The following is a 23,858-nucleotide window of genomic DNA, read 5'->3' on the forward strand; positions in this document are numbered from 1 at the left end:
GCCTGGCCTTTGTCCTTCGCCGCCTTGCACTTATTTATTAGCAGTCTTGAGTGACTCATGTTGTGCTATTTAGTCTTTGTTATTTAGGCTTAACTCAGCACAGAAAAAAAATCACAGGGTTTTAATACTGATGCTTGGGATAATCATCAATGCAGTCACAGTTCATACTTCTTTCACTATGCGTCTTCAGGCTTACAATTTAGGAGTAAGCTACAAAATGCTTTGTAGCCAAAACGACTATGGAAATAACCAAGCAATAACCATTTAGAATGGAGTGTCTCTACATAGACAGTCTGACTCCTGTGCCAGCACAAGGTCACCGTAGTATCACATTACAATGATGGAATCAGCTTTATGACACTGTTATAGGCACATACAGTGGTACCTCAAGTTACAAACACCTTGGGCTACAAACACTTCAGGTTACAGACTCCGCTAACCCAGAAATAGTACCTCGGGTTAAGAACTTTACCTCAAGATGAGAACAGAAATGGCTCACCGACGGCACAGCGGCAGCAGGATGCCCCATTAGCAAAAGTGGTACCTCTGGTTAAGAACGGTTTCAGGTTAAGAATGGACCTCTGGAACGAATTAAGTTTGTAACCAGAGGTACCACTGTATGTCAGATATAGAACTATAGGCTGGGCTGAATTTAAATATACTAAGCCTGTATATTTAAGTCCCAGCAGGAAAGAGACATTTCTGTAATTTAAATTTCCATTTAGACTCTTATCTTAAAGGTTTTTCCAGTGTGAGAGCTGTTATTTCCTCCATGTCAACCTGCTGCTTTGAGATTCAAGGATAAACTGATACAAAACCAAAAAGGTTTTTTAAAAATAAATAAATAAATACACCGAGTGCACAATATGCTTAGCCAATTCAAGAAGTCAATCGGTTTAGAAGGTCAAACTACTTCAGTATCTTCATTCATTAACATTTTGGAATTAATTCAACAGCCATTTACAATAGTTTTAGCATATATTAAATTTTTAAAATATAAATTCTGACAACTGCATATTTCCAGGCTTAGCGAACAAGCATAACAATGAATAATCCAGCTACCTCACCTGACACTATAATGTTCTCTTTTTATTTGGAATGGCACATGCATTTGAAAACTATTAGATGGATACACAGTTGCTGTGAGAAAGAACAGATCGAAAAGAGCAACCAGCAGAAGAAATCTTTTAAAAGGACTTTTCCGATTAATTCTCAGTAACAAAATTAAATGAGTCGATGCAGTCATGGTTTGTTTCTTTTTTTTTTAGACAAAGAAAAAAATGTGTTTTTCACCTCTCTTGCTTCAATTCTCATTGAAGCCCTCTAGTGGACATCACTTACAACACCATCCTATGCATGGTCTACTCAGAAGTGGGTCCTGTTGAATATGCTCCCAAGTGAGTACAGTGGTACCTCACGTTAAGTACTTAATTCGTTCCGGAGGTCCGTTCCTAACCTGAAACTGTTCTTAACCTGAAGCCCACTTTAGCTAATGGGACCTCCTGCTGCTGCCGCGCCGCCGGAGCACGATTTCTGTTCTCATCCTGAAGCAAAGTTCTTAAACCAAGGTACTGGGTTAGTGGAGTCTGTAACCTGAAGCGTATGTAACCTGAGGTACCACTGTATAAGACTGCAGCTCAAGCAATGCAGAGCATCAAATCATCCTGAGGAGAGATGCTAAAGAAATATCTTCTATATGGAATCCATATTATTCTACACACCCTGACAACTTTAATAACCTTTCCATATATATATATTATCCCAGCTCCATCTGTAAAAATCTTGCTCAAATATTCACTCCAATCAAACTATCCATTTACAAATACAGAAGCACATCAATATTCAATTCTTGATCATTTTTATAAGACCAAATATTGCCACTGGGACTCACTTACACTGCCTGCCAAACAGACTGATATTCAATTCAAGATGTCGTCTTGACCTATAAAGCTCTTTCAAATTTTGATCAATATCATCTCTGGTTGCTGCCTCTATATGTGCCAGATGACATAAGTCATCAGATATCTTGCTAGTCTCAGTACGGTAAGATTAAAATTGTTGCCAGCTTTGCCAAAACAGCCAAGCTATTTGCAATTATAGAAGGAAAGCATAACAGAAATATACTAGTGCTGCTTTTCAACACACCTTATCTTTAACTATGGCGCACAATCTGCAGATTTAATTTAATCTCATTTAATTCAGATGTTCCTCTACTGTGACCTTAATTTGCCCCTCCCTCCTTTAAAAAAATACAATAAATATCTTCCAAAATTTGGTTGTCATTTTACCAAAAATCATGCCATCCTACCAAGGTAAGGTCATGTTGCCCCATACAAACAGCAATCAGTCAAACAGAAGATGTTCAAGCAAAAAAGAATGTATATTCATGCTCCTGCTACTTATTGCTAGTATGCGGAAAGAGCGCTTGTACATTTTCCCCATAATGAATAAGCTACACATGCATTTGGAGCCAACATGGAGGAAGATGTGCCAAAAGGATTCCCCTCCCCATCATTTACACTCTTTTCAACATTCTGCATTCACTTTTTTCTGCTATGCACTCAAGTGATTTAGATCACACCTGGGGAATCTTTAACCCTACATATGTTGTTGGAGTCCTGGAAGGCCAATGCTTCCTCAGCCCTGCTTTAGACCATATAGGTGGGATTATACTTATAAAATGTTGAAGCACTACAAGCTATTTATTTTACCTGGAGAAGTGACAACTAAAATTATGAAAATACAATCACTGTCATACTATGGTGAAAGAGCTAAATTTTAACTATGTTTTCCATTTCAAAGCAGAGGAACAAGGCTGATAATTATTTTCTCGATCTATATTCAGGTATGTATATAAAGAGCACTATGCCATTCATGGTGTCACAGGTGTCACAGGTATGTAGAAACCACAACTCTATTTGTAGTGATCTCATTTCAGTTTCAAGGTGATAGGCATTCAGCCACCTTATTTTCTTTTCAATACAGTGGTACCTCAGGTTAAGAACATAATTCGTTCTGGAGGTCCGTTCTTAACCTGAAACTGTTCTTAACCTGCGGTACCACTTTAGCTAATGGGGCCTCCCGTTGCCACCTTGCCGCCGGAGCATGATTTCTGTTCTCAACCTGAAGCAAAGTTCTTAACCTGAGATACTATTTCTGGGTTAGCTGAATCTGTAACCTGAAGCGTCTGTAACCTGAAGCATCTGTAACCCGAGGTACCACTGTATCTGAGATTATTTCTCTTACAGTCTTCAGTAGTTGTGATCTCAAGTATAATGACTTTTCTCTTTCCCGTTTGTCATAAGTACTGTTGCAACACATGATACATTAGAATTCAACAGTAGCTTCAGCATTGCTCTAAAAAAATAGTATAAATATGTCAGTCTCCAATTTCCTTAGACACAATTACAAATGCAGAAAGCACAGAGAATATTACAAAGTTTAATGTAGCATGTTTATTTAGTGTTCATATGTACATCATAGGTCACATATTTCCATATTTCATATCTCCTCACAAGCAATTCTCAGTAACACTGTTAGACTACGATGTCATGTCATGAAATTTCAATATTCATTAGCAGAAGTATGAGCTCCATAAAGGAGCTCATTTTCTGTTGCTTTCAGACCATGTCATCAGGTTGTTGTTTTTTTAGAACCCATTGGCATTTCTATCCAAGCCTTCCCCAACATCTGTGCGTCTCATTAGGGGCATCTGATGAAGTACTGCATACACTCTTCATAGGAATCATGATCTACACTCAATTAAAATGTTCCTGCCAGTCCACTTAGGTCAGAAAAATGTGAGCTAGAGGGAGTAGTAAAGCGGAAATGCCAAAACATAGCAGTTATGTTCAGGGCTTTTAACTTTCAGACCAAAGGGTTATTGTTGAATGTAACATGGCCAGATAGAATCCTCATCCTTTGTAAATCTAACAAAACCAAAACCCATACGAGTCTGTGCTCAACAGACAGGCTTTAGGGCTTTACATGAAAAGTAAAGAAACCCTAACTAGACTTTCATTGCGTTTTTTTCCAGTACCCCAAAAGCCTGAAGGGACTTGAAACAACGTGTGTCAATGAACTCAGCATCTCTGATATTGGTAGTGAAAAACACAAAGAACAAAGGCACTATGTTGATTAATCCCATCTGGTATTCCTAAACCTAAGAACATATTCCCTATAGCAAGTCTAACAGGGGGTGACCAATTAGAGGGAGGAAGGGGGAAAAAACCCTGATAACAATCTTCATCAATGAGCTCAAATTGCCCAGGGAGGGCAAGTAAGCTTTCCAATTATTTTCCAGCACTGAGAGAGAATAATTTGAAAACTATTCCTTATTTCAAAATAGATGCATATTTTATATGACAAGATTTCCAGTATGCTAACAAGTATTCACATCTGCTGTCATTGCCTCATAGCCACTGGCTTTAAATACAGCATTTTATTTTATTTTTTAAAAAAATTAAATCACCATCATATTAAATATGCCTACAGTCATCGGGCTTTGTTGATCTTTACAGCAAAATTACATTCTTTCAGTTACAAAAAAAATAATGTACCATTTATTCTTTATTATCCTGGTACTACTTACTGAGGGATATTAACATTATTTGCCCAACAGCTCAATCACCATTGACAAAACAACAACACAAACCGCTCCTATATAAACCATTCCTTTCTGTATTATGTTATCCAGTGTTAATGGTTAGAGTGTTGAACTAGGCTCTGGGAGACAACAGGGTTCAACTCTTCACTCACCCATGAAGCTCATTGGGTGACCTTAGGCAAGACACAATTCTTCAACCCAACCCAATTTACTGGGTTGTTGTGAGGATAAAATGGAGAGGTGGGAGAACCATGTATACATATCAGCTTAAGCTCCTTGAGAGGAAAAGTGGACTATAAAGGTGATACTAAATAAATAAATAATGAATTTCATTTGCCACTCCCAAAATTATATTTCTATTTTATAATTATGCACACCAGAAACCTGCAATGGTCAAAATTAAGAAAAAACATTTGATTAGATCCAGAATACCTTTTTCTAGAAGCAGAAGAGTTCCTAACATTCATGAAAGAGACTGAGATCTGATGGAAGTTTCCACTGGTGGGAGGAAAGGAGATGGTCCCCACCAATGTTCCCCATCTCCACGGAACGTCTCACATCCTTCTGACATTTTACATAAAGGAAATTCATTTTGTTATGCCCTAAGACAGCACCAATACATCGTAACCACTTAGCATTTCACAACTGATACATAAGTGCATGCTTTCCAATTCTGCCTTCTCCATTCATTTTACGGTGGACCCTCTAGTTACGTACTGCTCTGGATACGTAACTTTCGGGTTATGAACATGGCAAACCTGGAAGTGTATACTTCCAGGTTTCGTCGCATGTGCAGAAGTGCTCTGCGCATTTCGCTTAATTGTGCCATGCGCAGAATTGCCGCCTCTGCTTACAGACTTTTTGAGTTGCGGATGGACCCCCGGAGCAAATTAAATTCATATCCGAAGGGTCCACTGTACTTGAATATTTCTATTTAAAAACTTCCATATACAGGGCTGCTTTCAGGTGTCTTCTAAAGCTTCCTTGACATCTGACGGGAGGAGGTTCCACAGAGCAGGCATGACTATCAAGAAGGAGCTCTGCCTGGTTCCCTGCAGTCTCATTTCTCTCAATGAGGGAACTGCCAGAAAGCCCTTGGAGCTGGAGAAAAGGCTGTCCTTTTAGCACAAGGATGACTTATGCAATGGGGCTTCCTCTGCTTTCCCTGCATGCTCCCAGGATCCCCACACAAAATGAGCTCCAGAGGAATCTCCAAAACAGATGGAGAGGTTGCAGGCGGAACATGAGCAGAGGGAATGAAGAGGAAGTCCCACTGGACGGGTGGGAGTCCTTATGCTAATGGGACAACTTTGTTGTCTATTGGGCAAGTGATAAAGAACCTGTGGCCCCCACTGAACAGTTGATTTATCCATTGATTTTCACCAGCATGTTCATTTTATTTTCCTATAACCAGAATCTGATATGCAAAGCCCACAAGCAAATCTTTCAAGTATCAACAAAATTTCAGTACAATTTAATTCAGAAGTTCAAATGATCTAAAAGAATTTCAAAGAGAGACCCCATTGTGAAATTTCAAACTACAACTTTTATACCCACAATAATAGCTGAATTATAACAATAACGATTCCCAAATGATACAATTATCAAAATGCCAATCAACTTCCAATTAATGCATTTTAGTTAAACTGGCTCCCTGCACGGTGGTTTGGGTGCATTTCCGATTTTGTATCACTGCGCTCCATAATCTTAATTAATGTTAGTTACATTTCAGGGATGAGGGTGGTGCTGTGGTCTAGGCCCTAGGGTCTGTGGTTTAGACCACAGCACCACCCGCGTCTCAGGCACCAAGTACACCAGGGCTAAAATGTATTCCCTTTCTCTCCAGCTTCCACAAGGGATAAGTTGTTTTCTCTCTTCTACTAGCCTGACCCAGTTCTTATATGCAGCCAGAGTAGAAAATGACAAGCAGGTTGAAGAAAAAGCTGAGGAGAATCCTAACCTCACTGAGGCTGATTGGAAAAGGAAGCTATAGCACTTCTCCCCTTACATTGTTCTCCTCTGTGTATCACGCCTCCCAATGAGATGGTATCTAAATCACCTGGGCCACGTTTTGGGGGCTGAATAGAATCATGCTGCAAGCCACCTGATTTTCATCCTGACATAAAGATCCCCTGGTGTAAGCAAGAACACCTGCCCTGATGTAAACAAGAGCACAGACATAGGTCATTATTTCAGGCATGCAAGAGAAAAGGGTAGATAAGAATTCAGTGCTAACAGAGTGACATGAGATAAGCAATTCGAAGGGTGTGACATACACACACTAAGATCCAAATCACTGTCAAGTTTTACCTTAACTTGTTAGACTAAACAGAACTACTCAAAATTAACTTCATGGAGATTTATGTTCAGAATGCCCAAAAGGTGTTTCTGCAAATAAACATACTTTAAAGATCCCATTGCTGGAAATTATGGGGATCAATTCCTAAGAGTGTGAAAACAACCTCAGGGCAAAAATTTTAACATACTGTACGATTCATTGGACAAATAGCAATTATGTAGCTTGAAGCAATTATGTGAAAAGGAAAGGTTTGTTTCCCTAAGTATTCACATTTTTGAACTGGGTTTTCTTAAAGCACCTCTCAGCTTTTAACAATGTTAACTGCCTTAAAAAATTTTTACTGTGTGTCCCCCCAAAACTTTGGGAGTGATGAGTTATTTATGTTCACTTAAGTATAAAACAGCTTTTAAATAAGGCTTCTTGCTGCTAGGCAACAATGCCTGCTTGTAAAGTAGTGAGATTATGCAGCAGTCTTGCCACTTTCCTCAATTTATAAGCAGAAAGCTGTTTAATTTATAAAATTAAAATAAGATACCCACATTTTCACAATTGAAAAACCTAACAGATAAAGTCCATTTAGGATTTACATAAATTTAAATGATTTTGTAGCCCTTCTGAATTCCATCTTTGTAAAAATATCAATTTGCTTTACTTTCCTAACATTATTATTCAAATATATTTCTCACAGCTAAAACAATCCACAGGCCAATCCCATCTTTTTGCATACAATTTAGCTGGATGATAGGTCCCAAATAAACTCACAAAACAAGTAAATATAATGAATTTATAAATATATTTGATAAAATTATGGAAATTTATTCACTGCCATATCCAGCTCTCCTGTAAATCATTTTTGCTTAGGGGTGCCATTGTATAAAATTGGCTTGTTCCTCTTATAGACTGCAAATGTAAAGGACTATGGACATTTGTTTTGTAAGAATTCTATAGACATAAAAATGGCAAACCACATTATTATCAGCTTCTCTCTCATAAAATTCAATCATGCAAATATTTAATCAGGGACATGTGAGATTACACCATTTGACAGTATCAGCAACAGCCAATGATGCCCTCAGGTTCTGATACATATTGACTTTTCTATTACTTTAGTGGCAGATATATGCAAAGCAGGACATTAGGAAAAAAATGACCTACTTTTCCAATCTTATAGTCCCCACTTAGCCCTTCTAGTGATAACCTGAGATTTCTCTCTAGGGATAGATCACTGCCCAAAGTACAGAAAAAGAAAACAAACACAATCCTCTCACTTTCAACACGATAAACTAAATTATAACCCTGTGAAAAGAACATCCATAGGCACACCACAGAGGACACCATCTGTCAAATACTGACTACTGTATTTAGATAGCATCTCAAAGAGAAATTAAATAAAAGATTACGGTATCCAGTTCTGCAGTCCTTCATAACAAAGCAGAATCAACATTACAGATTATACTACAGATACAAATTACATCTACAGTCGTACCTTGGAAGTCACACGGAATCCGTTCCAGAAGTCCGTTCGACTTCCAAAACATTCGGAAACCAAAGCGTGGCTTCTGATCGGCTGCAGGAAGCTCCTACAGCCAACTGGAAGTCACAGAAGCCCCGTTGGGCGTTCAGCTTCCAAAAATAGTTCGCAAACCAGAACACTCACTTCTGGATTTGCTGCATTCGGGAGCCAAAACGTTCGAGAACTAAGCAGTTCGAAAACCAAGGTGTGACTGTATTTCCAGACTGCAAAAGTGAAGTAAGCCAATCTGGGGGAGGGACCACTGGTAAACCAAATTTTGGCTTACTGGGACAGTGCGAATGTGTAGGGTACTAGAGAGGAGCTTACACATTTGTGCAGTCCCATTAGCCATTGTTTTGCTTACTATGTCATGAGAACCAGGCCACTGAATTTGCTTTTACTTAAATATCCATCTGCTTCTTAACTCTGTTCCTGTGGGAAATCCCATCATTTCAAGCTTTTAAGTAGGCGCTGAAAACTTCCTTCCTTTCTTCTTGATGCTCTCTCATGATTTACAGATTTTAATTGTGCTGCTGAATTTTTCATGCTTTTATTTTTAACTCTTATTTTAATGTTATGGTTTTACTGGTCATTCACTTTAGAAAGTTCTATGTGTACGGGAATCAAACGCTCCCTTTTCCTGAAAGGAAGCAGCCCTTTTTGCATAGCCCCATGATGAGACCTTGCTCTTGCCATTTTCATACTAGAGATAATATAATTGTATCATCCAAATGACATATGCTGTAATTCAAGTTAGTAGAACCAAATGCAGCTTGTAAACAGATATAGATAACGAAGTTAAAGGAATTTAATCTCAGCTTTTCAAACTGGATAAGCAAGTCGCCAGTTACACTTCCTTTGCAACATAACTTATAAACTTATAGGCAATATCAAATAGAGAATAGTTTGAAAAGAAAAAATGCAGTGTTGAACTTGATACAGTGGTCTAGTCACAAAAGCAGAAAGGGGTAAATATGTTTATTGCATTTAATGTTGTGTAGATCAGGCATCTTCAGCCTTTTCAAATTCAGGACCCACTTTTAACCCAAACATGCATTTGGGAACCCATTTCTTAACCCTTTACCATATAATAATAATAATAATAATAATAATAATAATTTATTATTTATACCCCACCCATCTGGCTGGGTTTCCTCAGCCACTCTGGGAGGCTTCCAATTGAATATTAAAAACAATACATATTTGCATGGTAGTAGTTCTCCTGTTGTGAACTACAGGATCAGGCTGTGACCCATCAACTGAAGACCAGTGGTCTAGATGATTAACCACTATGCTCTTAGCATTGTGCTGCCTCCTCTTCCAACCTGCAGAAACAGCTTGCTGGGTGGGGCAGATCTGCTGTGCTAGCTTCCAGCAGATGGGTCACTGTTGCTTAGTGGGAGAGGCAGCAGGGAGGTTGATGTTGTGCAAATGCAACAGCAGGAGCACCAGACCTCCCCATCACCTTACCCCTCCCAGTAAGCAACAGCAACCCACCTGGCCAGTACACTATCATAGCTGCTTCCTCCCAGCTGGAAAGCCTCTTCTGCCAACCTGGCAACTTCCCCCACCTTTCAGTCTTTCCCACAAGGGGCTTTGTGTAATAGCAACTCTCAAGCTGTATGATATATTTTGCCATTCATTCTTTATTTGCTGCTGCATATCAAGAGCACTGACAGCTCCAGGTTTTCTGGGGCCCTTAGGAAGGACTCTTTCAGTGGATTCACTTTCCAGAGTGAGCTTCTTCCTCTGAGCTCATTCATTTGTTCTATTCCTCTGAGCCCAGTCTGCACCACTGCCCAGAAAGAGCGGGCATAGGATGCTCTATTTCCATGATCTCAGAAAAAGTGTGAGCAGCCAGAGGAAGAGGAGGAGAGGAAGAGGTGGCCTGCTAGACTGGGGACCTGGGCAAGTGCCTAACAATGACAATCCCTGACACCAACCCTGAACAAGAAAAAGTATTTTCAATCCTTTCTTCTTTCAAAAACTACTTCTGAAAAGCTGCAGAGGCAACCACCCACTCCTCAGCTGGTGTGGATGAGCACATAAAGTGCTATGGCCTTATGGCTGTTTATATCTTCCCTTCACCCTTTGGGGGAAAAAAGGACAAATTGATGCTTTTCCCAAAGAGGAAACACAACAAGAACTTGTCTCTCAAAGACAATATTGTAGTATGAGGCAAGGGAGTAATTTCCTTACCCGAATCCTCTGCCAATTCCCAAGTAGCATTACTTACAAGTCTTACTTTTTTGGGCATTTGAAGAGGAAGCACCTGCCAATTTCTACTGGGTAAATAAAAACAGCACAGAAATGCAGCTTTGTATAGGAAACTCAAATTATGGGAAACAGTTTTTAAGAACAGCAAAAAAAAAAAAAAGCAAAATCAACCAACCCTCTTAAAAAAATCACATGGGCATATATAGGATATTTACTGCAGAACATTGCCCTAATAGCTACAAAGAATCAAAAAAGGATCCAAAATTAAATCTGTCTTTACCATTGGTAGTTAATAACTCATTCACATTGAAAATTCATATTTAGCTACGACTATATGTTAGCAGAAATTAGTCCGAGTGGGGTTTTGTTTTGTTTTGTAAACCAACATTTATTTGTGATTCGAGGACCCGATCCCCGCTTGGGGAATAAAGACACGTGGACACAGAATGTAAGGTTAATGGGTAAGGTAAAGGCCACAACTTTATTGATTACAGCATGTGAGAAGGTATTGGCTTAGGCATTGGACCACGGAACATTAGACTCCACCCACTCGTAGAGGGGTGAGTCTGAGGAGGGGTTAACCACCAGTAGGGGAAGCCTGTTGGTGCTAATCCAACTATAGGCTCTCTTCCTGATGTCACCGAGGGTCGTGCCATGGCCCCCCGCCACACGGGCATCGGACAGGATCCACGACCGCTGGATTCCTTTAGCGGAATACCCAAAATTGTCCTGGAAGGCGATGGCCACACCTTGCCACCCGAAACACCAACAACACATTCCAATGCCTAACCGCCAAATACCACGAAAGTTGTGACGGTTGCTACGAGGTAGGCAAAAAAAACCAAGAGGCCGGGCCAATTTAGCCAATTGGAAAAAACTCCTACCAGGCCCCCTGGTTAAACAGGGCAACCAACCCATAGCAAAGAGGTCCATAGCAAAGTCTCAGGAACAGCTAATCTAAAGGCAGTGGAGGGTGGGTGACTCGAAGAAAATGTGTGTGCAATGGTGGGGATCGCTGGCGTGGCTGCGTTTGAACAGCAAGCCACACCCCCGTCGAGCTTCCCTATTGGGTGCCCAACTGGGGAGGGGTGTGGCGCCAGCCCTGCAGTTGAAGCAGGGGGCGGAGCACCCCCTGCATGACGCGGGAATCATCTCCCGATCACAACCCCTCCCCTCCTGGGAGGAGGAAAGGCTTTGTACTTTTCGGCAAATTTAGGGTTGTCTCCAGCTTAGATAGACAGTTGCTGCTTTGCTTAGATAGCTTCAACCACTCTGATTAATATAAGAATTGACTCCAGATCATGTCCTCTATCACAGTTAGGCTGAGGAATTTAAGGCAAAATATTCCTCCTGCTCTCCTCTGCTGTACACTGTACTATACTATACTATACTATACTATACTATACTATACACTAGTGGGAAACTTGTGGCCCTCCAGATGTCATTGGACCACAACTCCCATTTTTCCCTTATTGTGAGCTTCCCACAAACACCTGGTCACTTTGTGGATGCTCAGTTAGTTGCTCCTTTAACATCTTCTTGCAGCAAGGCTCTTATTATTTTCTGTGGGAATGTTGTGGGTAGTAGGAGATGATATATTGATTAAATATTATCCTTCCTCACTCACGCTAGTGAGTCAGTAGCAGAGTACATACTCCAGTATACTGCAGGAAGCTAGTTAGTAGATTCGTTTGAATCTACTTAAGCAATCCAATCTGGCTTGTCCAGATTGGGTTTTGTTCCTGGTAAATCCCCTTTGTTCCCTCTTAAAAAGAATAAAGACACAACAGTCTTCTTTAAAAGTAATAAAAAGTTTACTTACATTCAGTTCACAGTAGGTTCCCCAAAGGCAGACTTTAGCTTCTAGTTACAGAATAGAGTTTGAGTTCATCCCATATGGGGATTGAGCCCATGTGCTGCTGGCTGAGAGCCAGCAGACAGCAAAAGCATTGAGATCAAGAGTCAAAGAGGAAGATGGCTGTGTGACTGGCCCTTTTACAGAGTCTCACAGGGTCACACCCATCTACCTGATCACATGCAGGGGGAGGATGCTCCAGACCAGGTGTGACAGGAAGTCCTCCTGGCTGGAGTAACATCCCCCTTTGTGCCCACTCTGGGCAAACAGGAAGTGTTGTACTTGACTGCTTATGTTACATCCCACATTTTCCAGCCAGCAGGGCCAATAAATCCTTCACTTAAATCCTCTCCTGGTGGGGCAATCTGAAGAGCTGTTGCCTGAACATGTGCTCTAGCACATTATATTTTATTTACTTGTTATTATTATCATTATTTTGGATGGCACTTGTAGGATACAATACTAAGTATAATTACAATGACGCATGTCCATCTGATGGTCCATGTAAACATGTTCATGACTGGGCAATTAATGTCTAAAGGAATGACCAGACATTAATATTCTCTAAATGTTACCAATGAGAAATTTGAAAACCAACATTCCTAAGAGCTTTGGAAGCTAAATTTCCAAGGTTTAAGTGCAAGAAAATAGCCACCAGTCCAGCCTTCACTAACCTTGTACAGATATGCTGATTGTGGCTGATAAGAGTTGCATTCAAAAACCTCTGGAGGATACCAGGTTGAGGACTAAACTATTGACTATGGACCTAATGTTAACACTCCATCTCTCATCTCTATGTTGCAACTGCCTGCCTAATTTACTTTTAGATGGATTTGAGGTGATAAAGGCAAGGTTGTAGATGTGTCCAGGTTCCTCCAATCTGCTCCTAGACTCTAAAACCTAAAACAACCATCATGTGCAAAACTCTTTAAAACTGTTCACAAACCCTGTTCTTATCCTGACTTACCATTTTGTTTGAAGGGTGTGAAAAAGGGAATAATTGTCCAGCTGTGCACACTTAATGGTGATGTAATTCTAAATGGTAAATTGCAGCAACTCAGCACAGCAAACTACACTGACATTGGAGGCTTCTGTAGCAAGATTCATCAAGAGAAAACCTGTCAAGGAATAGAGCTCATCACTTCCTTTGAATTCTTCAATATAATATGCCAACACAGTACAGGTTTGTATAGATCAACCACACTTAAGGAACAGGGTCAGCTGCTTGCAAAATTCCCAAGAACATTTGACAATGCGAGAGTATGAATGGAATTGAAACAGCTGTGCTGGATCACAAACCCCGGGCTGTTTCAGTTACAAACCTTTCTTTATGCTTTTAAACGAGTGCAGTATTCAGAGAAATGTGTCATATGTCCTCATTTCAAGTACTATGCTTCAATCACATTCAGTTTGCCTTTTACTTCACCTCATCCTTATAATGAAGTATAGATCAGTCTCTCCATTTCTGTTGCTTTGCTTATCACAATAATATAATAGGTTCAGTTTGGACTTCTGAAAGAGGAAAAAATACCCTTAAAACCACCTCATCCTTAAAAATGGAGACATGTATACATATTTACCCCTCATCATTAAAAATGCAGAGATCTAGACCAGTGGTCAGCAACCTTTTTCAGCCGTGGGCTGGTCCACCGTCCATGTGGTGGGCCGGACCATATTTTGAAAAATAAATAAATGAACAAATTCCTATGCCCCACAAATAACCCAGAGATGCATTTTAAATAAAAGCACGCATTCTACTCATGTAAAAACATGCTGACTCCTGGACTGTCCGTGGGCCAGATTAAGAAGGCAATAGGGCTGCATCCGGCCCCCGGGCCTTAGGTTGCCTGCCCCTGATGTAGACGCACTGCTGAGTTCAGTGGCACTTACTCCCTAGTAAGTGTGTTTAGGATCACAACCTTAATGACCAGTTTCTCCTAAAGGCTATTCATTATGCAAATTCAATAAAACCCCCCTGACATATGCTGCAATTTACAAGTCTAACCCAGTGTGTCCTTTATACAATTAGGAACAGCTCACTACTATAGTTGCAAACATTTCTAATCTCTTATGGAATGTCATAATCAATTTTTTTAAAATAATATTTATTAAGTTTTCAAAAAAAACATACAAATAAAGAACAATAAAAACAAACACAAACAAAAGACAACAAGTATAATTTCGAACCTTATTTTCTCAACCTAGTTTCCCCAACTTCCTCATATCTCACCGTTTTGTATTCTAGTTTCATTATCCCATCAGCAAATCCATTCCCTTGTTTCCCAAAAGATTTTTACTAACTCCATTCCTTTTCTTAGTCAACATCTCTGAAAACCACATTATTTTTAAACCCATGTCAATCTAACATTCATTAATCTGGAATGTCATAATCTTGGGCTGCCATATTTCAAAAAGTGAAAATCTGGACACACACACACAAAAAGACATTTTTGAGCTATTTTTAAAAGAAAATTCACCAAAATCTAAACTTCTGACATGGGTTGCCATATGTCTGGATCTTCCCGGACATTCCAATGATTTCCGCCCGGACACTATTTCCGACAGCCAAATCCCGGCTATGTCCAGAAAATTCCGGGTGTATGGCAACGCTACGTAATCTTCCACAGGAAGTTCATTGAAGGGAAGGGAAGATTGCAAGAATGCTAGATGGTCAACTGGCCTACCAGTTTCTAGATTGGTAACTCAGATTGGTAATTCAGTTGCAACAAATGATATACAGTGGTACCTTGGTTTACAAACGTAATCCATTCCGCAAGTCCATTCTTAAACCACAACCGTTCTTAAACCGAGGTGCGCTTTCCCTAATGAGGCCTCCCGCTGCTGGTGCCCTTCCACCGTTTGGATTCCATTCTTAGACCAAGGTAAAGTTCTCAAACCGGGACACTATTTCCGGTTTTGCGGAGTTTGTAAACCCAATCGTTCTTAAACCAGACTGTTCTTAAACCGAGGTACCACTGTATTGTGATACCTTATACTTTTAAGTCCACAGTAAGCCCCTTAAAGGCAGTGGCACTCACTGGTGCTGATAGGGAGCACTACTTGCAAAGAGACAATTGGGAGTTCACTTTGAGCTCTGGGATATAGCTGCCTCCATACCTGCTGCAACTCACAGGCTAAGCTTTCACACCTTGCAGATAAATATTATATAACTTACTACTGCACCAGATCAAACAGCAGCTACAGACACACTTATAGATTCTGTTCATAAAAATTGGCTGTCCTACAGACATCCTACTTAGTTACTGTGAAGTTTTAAATTGCCAAGTGGCCAGACAAAAGCTATCGTATCCTCTTCCCGTGCCTTCAAAAAAATCTATTTGGTATGCAGAAATTGGCATAGACCTCTTTACAGCAGGGCAATAAACAGGGCCAGCCCAAGTCATTTTGGCACCTGAGACAAACCATAGAAAGGTGCCTTTCCCCACCAGAGGAAGAAAAAGTCAGTGAAGATATACATCAGGAACAAGGTGAAAGGGAGGTCATATCAACCTTACCTGATGGTTAGAGTGGCAATCAAAGACCATAAAGGGAGATTTGCTTAATAGCGATCTTAGGAAGCAGACAAATATGCTTTTATTTTCCCAAGCATTCATTTATTAAAATTATATGCTGATTTTATGATGTTTAATATTGCCATGGTCTTACTATATTTGTTTTATTTTTATTTATTTTTGAAGGGCAGCATATAAACTTTAAAAATAAAACCAGCCAAGGTTAAATAAAAATAAAGATGGAATGAAAGAGATCTGGCAACAGGGCTCATACTATGATACAACTATCACACAAACAAAATGCAAAATTAATTAATTGCAGACAATAATGATAGTTTCAGAAGTAACCAGGACTGGAATACACAGGAACTATACATAAGAATACATTAACTGTATTTACAGGAAAGAGGGTGGAGTTATACATCAAGATCACAATTTGTGGTGAAGAAATAAAATCTGTTAGAGCAAGCAGAGATTATTTATTTAAGAGAAAAATGGCTCTAGTATCAGCAGCTCATTCAAAGTAAGTGCAAGAAGTAATGGCTCTGAGATGTCTATTTATAACTATTAAAAATGGAAAACCCAAGGAATTCCCTTGAAAGCTGTGGCAACAAAGCATTACATTAATGGAACTGCATACACTAAATTAAAGCCATAAAATCTTCTACTCCTGTCTCAGTTGGGAATATGAAAGAAGAATATTCTTGAAAAATACCAGAACCCATTTGGTTTGTGGTCTGGGAAGCCTAGTGGATCCCACAGGATCCCACCTTCTCTACAAAACAAGTTTAAGTCATCATAGTAGCATAGTATTTGTATGGTGCTTTAGATATTCCAAACACACAACATGATTTTGTGTGATTGGTGACTGTTATTATCCCCAAACTGAGATTGAAAAAGGTCAAGGCTGGCCTTCCAAGACCACCAAGTAAGATGATGCTAAAGGTGATATCCAATTTAGGGGTTTATGGCTCATGCCCTGTGCTTTGCTTATTGTTGCATCAATATTTCAACTTCTCTAAACCTCAACAATATCCCTTTAGGCTTTAGCATTGAGCTCACTTAAATCTTGAAACCTTCCAAAATATCTAAGAGTCATTGGCTGTATGACTGAACACTTAAAACCCAAACTAGGTGGATCTTTTCGTTATCTGTTAATATCATGGGACTTTACAAGGGCAAATCCTTTTCACGCTTCTCTTCTTCCTGCCTCCAGTTCATCTGGGCATCATAGCAAAACTAAGAACTTATTCTCCAAGTAGGTGACCTCTTAAGAATGATGTTCAGGGGGGCTAGCTGTAAGATATTCAATGGTGATAACTCCTGAAGAAGTATGATAAAGAGTGTTAGACCTGGGATAAGAGGGGCCTAGGTTTAAATCTTACCAGATGTCCTTTTGGCATCCTATACTATCTCACAAAGCTGCTATAAGGGTAAAAACTCAGAAAAACTAATGTACAGTACGTCGTTCCGAGCGCAAGATACAAATGCAAAAGACAGAATGAGTTTTGTGGGAAGTTCCCTCCGAAACCATCTATCCCAGATAGGCTATCATATGAGCAGAGAAGACACAGATTGAGATACCACTCCTTCCAAAATACTCAGAAGTAATAACCAAGCAGTTATAGTAGTGTGCTCAGGAGAACCAACTCTCCCTTTAGACTTGTGGGGTAGACTTGTGCTAGTGGGCCAAAAGTTACATGCAAAAACCACACTCTTGTATTCAGTGTTAATTAACACAATCAGAAAAAGTATAACACTTAATTCCACATTCGGATCAGTTATGGTTAGACTCCCACCCCAAGTTTACATATCTGCATGCACTGGAAGTGTGGAAGACAACTGCCATTCCGCTTCCATGCTTGCAAGTATACCAAGATGACTAAAAAAAATAGTTAACTTTCATTAAGCTATCGTAGGTATGGCTCCTTGGAATGCTGGGTAAAGTATGTGGGCTTTTCTTTATGCTCAGGATCTATCTGCCATTTCATCCCTTTCTGTCCACTCAGATAGCTGACTAGTAAGGCCACCTACCTTTCAACCAGTAGTTACAGTATTATTGACTTGTGCATAACCTTGCTTGTCCCTGTTCTGTACCTGGAGAATGCTACAGTCTTTATTATACAGAAGGATGGGGTGGGGGTTAAAGGAAGGGGTGCATTCATTCATTCATTCATTCATTCAATTTCTATCCCATCTTTCCTCCAAGGAGTTCAAGGTGGCGCACATGGTTTCCCCTCCCCATTTTATCTTCACAACAACCTTATGAGGTAGGGTTGGGTTAATAGAAAGTGACTTGCTGATGGCCACCCAACGAGCTTCATGGTCGAGTGGGGCTTTGAACCCTGGTCTTTCAGGTCCTAGTCAAACACTCTAACCACAACACTTCACTGGCTGTCTTCATGAATGATGCTACCTTATGGCTCTATGAGCTCATCCAATATAATGAATCCAAGGTGATCACTCTTACCCAACTTACTGGCAATTGCATAAATGGTCAAGATATGTAGGATTACATTTTCAATGTTTGCTCATTTATGGGATTCGTGTGTGTGCGTTTTTTCCAGGTTGGATCTGAACATGTTCTGTTTACAGGGCTCCCAAGTTGCAGGACACATTATGCAGAAAATCAGAGAATTTCAAATAAACATCCAAAATAGGGTTTCCTTTTTTAAAAGAAATGGACCCCCCCCCAAAAAAAATTACTTGCATAATCCTGCTAACAAAGCATTCTCTTCAAAAAAATTTAATGGCATTTCATTTAATTATTTGCTGCATTTATATACCAGATTCCTGTTAAAGCAGTTTACAATTTTAAAACACCCAAACAAACGAATGGTATAAAATGCAGAAGAGGTCCCCACCAGTGGACTGATGGTGGGAGGGAATCCCTGACCCAGGATTCCTTACTTCTTCCTTCTCTCAGGGCACACAAAAACCTTAAAGAGCCCTAGAGAATATTGGGTTTTCTGAGGTCATAACTGTATGTAGAAGACAGAACTTAGGAATTCCAGAGGAGAAAGGCAAAGAATAGCACATTGGCAACCAGCAGAAGAAGGCCCAGGTAAAGGACTCTGGATGTCCTAGTGCCTTCATATGAAAACAACAAGCTCTTGTGTGGCACAGTGTTTCTCCCCCTGTCATTATGTCTCTAAGGTCATCATTTACTGCTTCCAACCCTTAACAGCCCATGGTCTTGACTGGAGATGAAAACAGTAATTTGGAAAGGTTTTATACAGAAGCCATTCAAGCTCATTTCTACGTATTGCACTTATTTAGTATGAGTGTGGTGCAGCTGAAATTCAGCAGTAGCCGATTCTGGAAGCAATGTCTCTGTTCTCTCCAGCAGGTGTTACTATAATCAAGGTGAATTGCAACATATACACTGCAACGTTTGCACTAACTGGCAATTTTTAAAAGAGTAACCATAAAAGTGGGGGGGGGGGGAGAGAGAGAATAAATTTCATCCAAATGCAAATTGCAAATTATGTAAGACATATAAAACGTTGGACAAAAAAAAAAAAAAAGTGAGATAGAGACCAAACCTGCCTTCTGGAATGCAAGCAGCCTCTACACAAGATGCCTGCAGAACCACCACAGCAGTACCAAAATGGATGTGCGAATTACATTAATGCTGCATTATTCATTTATATACCAGAGGATATCATAGACATTAAAGAGAACTGCATTCCTTGTATTAGGCTCCTTCAACTCAACTATTTCTGTGCCAGCCCAGGCCAATTTTATGTAACAGGATTTTAAAAAATAAAGTTTATGTTGAATTATATGACCCAGTTCCTGTATATGCAACTCCTTTAGGGTTGGAATGTTAACAGAAGCAATGAGGATGTGTTGAAGATTCCCTGCAGGGATGGTAACAATAACAATTCGAACAGCCCATTTCATCTGCCTTGTCACTCATTTTACCAATTTCTCTAATATGCCTTTCATTGTATCCTCTAACACGGGTTAACGAACCCTTTCATACCAACCTGCCTCCTATCAAACAAATATTGTCCCAATGGATCATTTCCTTACAGGGGTGAGAATCCTAAGCGAGTTTCCTGCTGGGTCTCCCCAGTAAACACTCCCCTGAGTTCAGACCTAGTAAATTAACAACTAATTAGGAATGCTTGTGTGAACATCACCCCCCCCCACACACACACACTGAAAATGCCACCCCTGGGCGACATGGATCTTTTACGAGACCCAGCTTAATGGATCTCCTCTCTCTTTTCTCCTTGGTGTTTCCCTGTCTGCAGCAGCAGATCTCCACAAGGTGCTCCTAAAAGCTGTGGCGCAATTGAGAAAACGGGAAAGCTCAGAAAGAAATAAAATCCATTCCTGCCATCTGCACCGGCAACATGGATTTGTTTTCCCCCCATCATCGCAGCCCGTGAAAAAAAGAAAAAAAGCAGCGGCAGCCAGATGCGTTTCACCACTGAAGTGGATGGAGCTGGGAGGGTGGAATTGAAAGGTGAGAATCGCCTCTCTTTAACTTCTGATCTTCCAAGACGGTGGGGTGGGAAGCGCGGGGGGTGGGGTGGCAAGGGGGGTGGGAGATGCATGGGGGAAAGCAAGAGAAATATATTGGCCAACTACATTGGATGAGGCAGCGCATAATCTCAGAGCAACGTCTTTCCCCCACCCCAGACCGGCTGCGTCCTTCCAGCCGAGCTCATTGCTCTGGGTATTGCAGTGCTGCTGCTAAATCGAGCGGGCTGCTTGGGCTGCGGAGCTTCCCAGAGGGAAACTTGCCTCATCCTTCTGTTGCGCGCGCGGCGGCGGCGGCGGCAACTCGGCCAGGTTCTGCCTCCCCATAAGAGGGCGACTGAAAACGACCCATAAAGCTGGGGACGCTTCTGGAGGCGCGCACATCTCCTTCCTCAGAGCGACACTCCCTCAGAAAAGCTCGCGGCAGCAGGCAGCAGCCCCCCCCCCCAATCTATCCAGCCCACCCCCCTCACTCCACTCGCCACCCCAGGGGTGGATTTAAACATCCAACCCAGCTCTTCGAAGTCTCCCTGGGTGCGGATAACAATAAGAAGCCAAGTCCTACCTGTGCGGGGACCGCGCTGCTGAGGGAAAAACGCGCGCGAGGTGCGGCGGGCGGGAGGGGGCTGCGCAGCTGGAGGCTTCCCGCGTTCAGCCGCAAGCACCTGGGAGCGCCCTGCCCGGCTTGGCTTGGCTTGGCTTGGCTTGGCTTGGCTTGGCTGCCTTGCCCCCTGCGCGCGCGCCCACCTCCCTCCCTTCTCCTCAGCGAAGTCCACCCCCAAAAAACGCCTTGACAGTTGCCCGCCTTTGCCTGAGGGGGCTGTGGGCGAACCGAGCTGATTGGGGCAAGAGCGGGAGGGGGGCCGGGGGCGGTGGCGGAGCGCGAGAGCGCCGGGCAGCGATTGGTCGCGGGTGATGTCACTCTCGAGCCTGGCAACGAGGGAAACGTTGCTGGGTCAGGGAAGGGCTTCGTCGGGTTGGGAAAGCGGCGGCAGCCTCACAGCTGCAAAGGAGCCGCGGGCGCGGAAGCAGGCGTGTGGCGGCGACGGCCGGAGAGGGGGGGGGGACACTCCGCGGCGACACCCCGGAGAACGACGAGGCGAGGCAAGCGGCGCGCTCGGCAGCGCCCACCCGCCCATCTATTCGCGGTGACACATTACTGCAGGTGCAAAGGCGGCGCGCTGCAGCCTTGGCTCCGCCTCCCTGGCACGGGCACAGACCCCTCGCGCATGCCCAGTGCCAAATTGAAGCCCGACTGAAGCTCCTGCCCTACCCGGAGTTCCCTTGGCGCTCTCGCCTGCGCCAGTAGCTTCTAAGGATAAGGGCGAAAGGATGCTGCTGCCCGTGTAGGTGCTGCTGAGAGATTTTGATACGAGCGTGCAGGGAGTGATGCTCAGCGGAATAGCAGATTTAGGAGCGGGATGACGAAGAAGGGTTGGTTATAGGGGGGAAGGCTTCAGGAGGTGAGAGCAGGGCCAGGCAAATGAGGGTGCCCAGAGAAGAAAATAAGGTAAGTGTGGGTGAGTGGGAGTTAACCTGGCATATCATTATGCAACCACTCGGGAAAATTCCACAGTCTGCAGGAAAGTCCGGTTCCGCCCCATTCCCAACACACCCTACCCCTTCTAAGGAGAGGATTCCATGAGCCTGGGCAAAAATATATCATAGCATCAAGGCATTCCAGATTCTCTTCTCTTCCAGAGAAATATATGCCCCTAGTGGCACACACACACACACACACACACACACACACACACACACAATACTAAATGCACATTTAGCATACAGGGGCGATTAAAAATAAATAAATGCAAACCTGCATTTAATGTGTGCTTTGCCCCACATTTGCGATCTGTAAGCTCCACTGACACCCAAACCAGTTAATTTTCTCTCAACCTTATAAGGATTCAGAACCAGAGCACTTTTAATCGTATCTAATTTGTACATTTTCATAAGGTGGATATTAAGTGTGGTTTTCTTTCTCCGTTTAGAAGTGGTTGATTTCAATAGAAAGACAAAGGGCAGTAGCAACAACAGCAACATATAGGTTCAGATTCCATAGCTACCCTGTGGCAAGAGGGCTCTCCTCCCACGTCCTAGAGCAGGGATGGAGAACCCTGTGGCCCTCCAGATGTTGTTGGGACTCCAGCTCCCACAATTCCAGAGTCTGACTATTGGCAATGCTGGTTGGGGCTGATGGGAGATGGAGTTCAGCAAAATCTGGTAGATTAACCGCTCCATCCTAGAGAAACAGAGGTAGTAGCACTGCATGCTTCTAATTATTCTTTTGGAAATTTAGGGCTCACCTGTATTGTCTGTCCCATTAAAACATTTATCTACATCAAATATGGTTGTGCCAAGGTATAAAATAAACACAGTTCGCTCATTCTTTGTACACAAGTTCTATACCCAGCCTCCAGTTACCACAAAGAAATGACTTGGATTCCAGTCCAAATCTTTTAGATATCAAAATGAGCCAGACATGCAAGGTCCACTTTTTGCATTCACTCCCTGAATCCAGTCATTGCACTGCCATAGAAGTATATCTGGTGCTTGGGAGTGGTGACAAAAGTATATCCAGGGATCTGGCTTAAGATTTGAGAATAATACATGGCCATGACTCCCCCCCCCCCCCAACTTCAGCATACTTCTAGCTTGCACATCCAAAAATTTTGTCCTCTAGATTTTGGCTGTCTCTTGCAAGCCTACTGATTTGGAATGTACAGACTTCACACATATTCATATTCACCGTACATTCACTTATTTTGTGTTCTCAAGAAGGAACTTTTGGGAAGGGAGGAGGCTGTTCTTTGCTCTTGGTATCCTTTCCTGATATTTCTTTTATTTGTAACTTTTTTTGCAGTCTTAAGAACATAAGAACCACCTTCTGGATCAGGATAATGGCCCATCTAGTCCAGCATCTTGTTCTCACAGTGGCTAACCAGATGCCTATAGGAAGCTCATAAGCAGGACCTGAGCAAAAGAGCACTATCCCCACTTGCGATTCCCAGCAATTGGCATTTAGAGACATGTCGCCTCTGACAGTGGAGACAGCACAGCCATTGTGGCCAGTCTTCCCTTCCTAACCTGTTCCGCACCATCCAATTCCATTACTGAGTCATTCCATCAACTTTACCCGACTTAAAACACTCCTACATCTCCCACCATATGAATGGATGCTATGCATTTCACACAGTGCAATAATCCAAATGTGACCTCAATCCCTTTCATTGACTAGGTTCTTGAATCTGTATTATAAGCTATGTGCCACTTAGAAGCATAACTTGCATAGGCAAAACCAAATTTGATTCCAAATTACCCAAAGAAAATGTAACCGAACTGTTTGCAAAAAATGAATCGAT

The 23,858-nt window shown here is 41.8% G+C and overlaps 1 long non-coding RNA gene across 1 annotated transcript in view; it reads right to left on the reverse strand.

The window, feature by feature from the left end:
• The window catches only part of LOC309350869, a 51,213-nt gene extending 29,657 nt beyond the window's left edge, over window positions 1-21,556 (reverse strand). Inside the window, exon 1 of the long non-coding RNA XR_014160535.1 lies at window positions 21,062-21,556. This is a non-coding gene — a long non-coding RNA (uncharacterized lncRNA). The remainder of the gene's footprint in view (window positions 1-21,061) is intronic.
• Window positions 21,557-23,858: the final 2,302 nt, after the last annotated feature.

The sequence above is a fragment of the Podarcis erhardii genome, assembly GCF_964252035.2.
Source record: "Podarcis erhardii genome assembly, chromosome: 10".
Lineage (NCBI taxonomy): Eukaryota > Metazoa > Chordata > Lepidosauria > Squamata > Lacertidae > Podarcis > Podarcis erhardii.